Here is an 810-nt window from a genome sequence, read left to right as displayed (position 1 = left end):
CTCAAGTCATTCAAGCAAAGGAAGCTTCTTGGACAGCAAGGCATTTCCCAACAGCTAGTTTCTTCCCAACCACCTTATTTAATGCTAAGGCTCTTGCATGTAGACTTGCATTAATGTAATTCTAGTTGTTGCTACCTACCTAGTCCTCTATAAATATGTTGTAAGAACTCATTTGAGATCAGATTTGATGAATGAAAAGAGTTTATATATTAATGCAAGTCTACATGCAAGAGGGGTAGGAGCCTTAGCATTAAATAAGGTGGTTGGGAAGAAACTAGCTATTGGGAAATGTCTTGCTGTCTCAAGAAGCTTCCTTGGATTGAATGACTTGAGAAGGAAGCAAATTAGGCTTGTAATATGGAGAAGTTTCGTGCCCTAGCTGATCCAAAACAAGGAAGGTGTGTAGCTTCATTCCGAGATGCGTTTAAGGCGTGATTGATGGATGCAATGATGTTAACACAAGGAGCTTGAGATTTGGCACACATGAGAGGTGGTTTGGGTCGAGATGATGCTCGTGATTCTCATGTCTTTGGTCCTCTAATTTGAGATGTATTGAGCTCATAATTGCTTCTTGATTCTTGCAAGTTTGATCGTGTATCTCCTTGTAGCCTTTCATTGTTGTAATGTGCATCTTCCAAGCATTGCTGAAGCTCCAAGCTATCCCGTTGAGCCCCTAGCTCCGTGCTCCCATTCCAAGCTATCATTAGCTCCATATGTTCCTTTACCTCCAAGATATAGTTTGAGGCATCGCTCGGGATTTCGAGGTCCTCATCAATATCTAATATCTTGATTAAGTTACATGCATTCATT

This window comes from Tarenaya hassleriana, unplaced genomic scaffold (assembly GCF_000463585.1).
Source record: "Tarenaya hassleriana unplaced genomic scaffold, ASM46358v1 Cleome40, whole genome shotgun sequence".
In the NCBI taxonomy this organism is placed as follows: Eukaryota; Viridiplantae; Streptophyta; class Magnoliopsida; order Brassicales; family Cleomaceae; genus Tarenaya; species Tarenaya hassleriana.
This window is presented reverse-complemented; position numbering follows the sequence as displayed.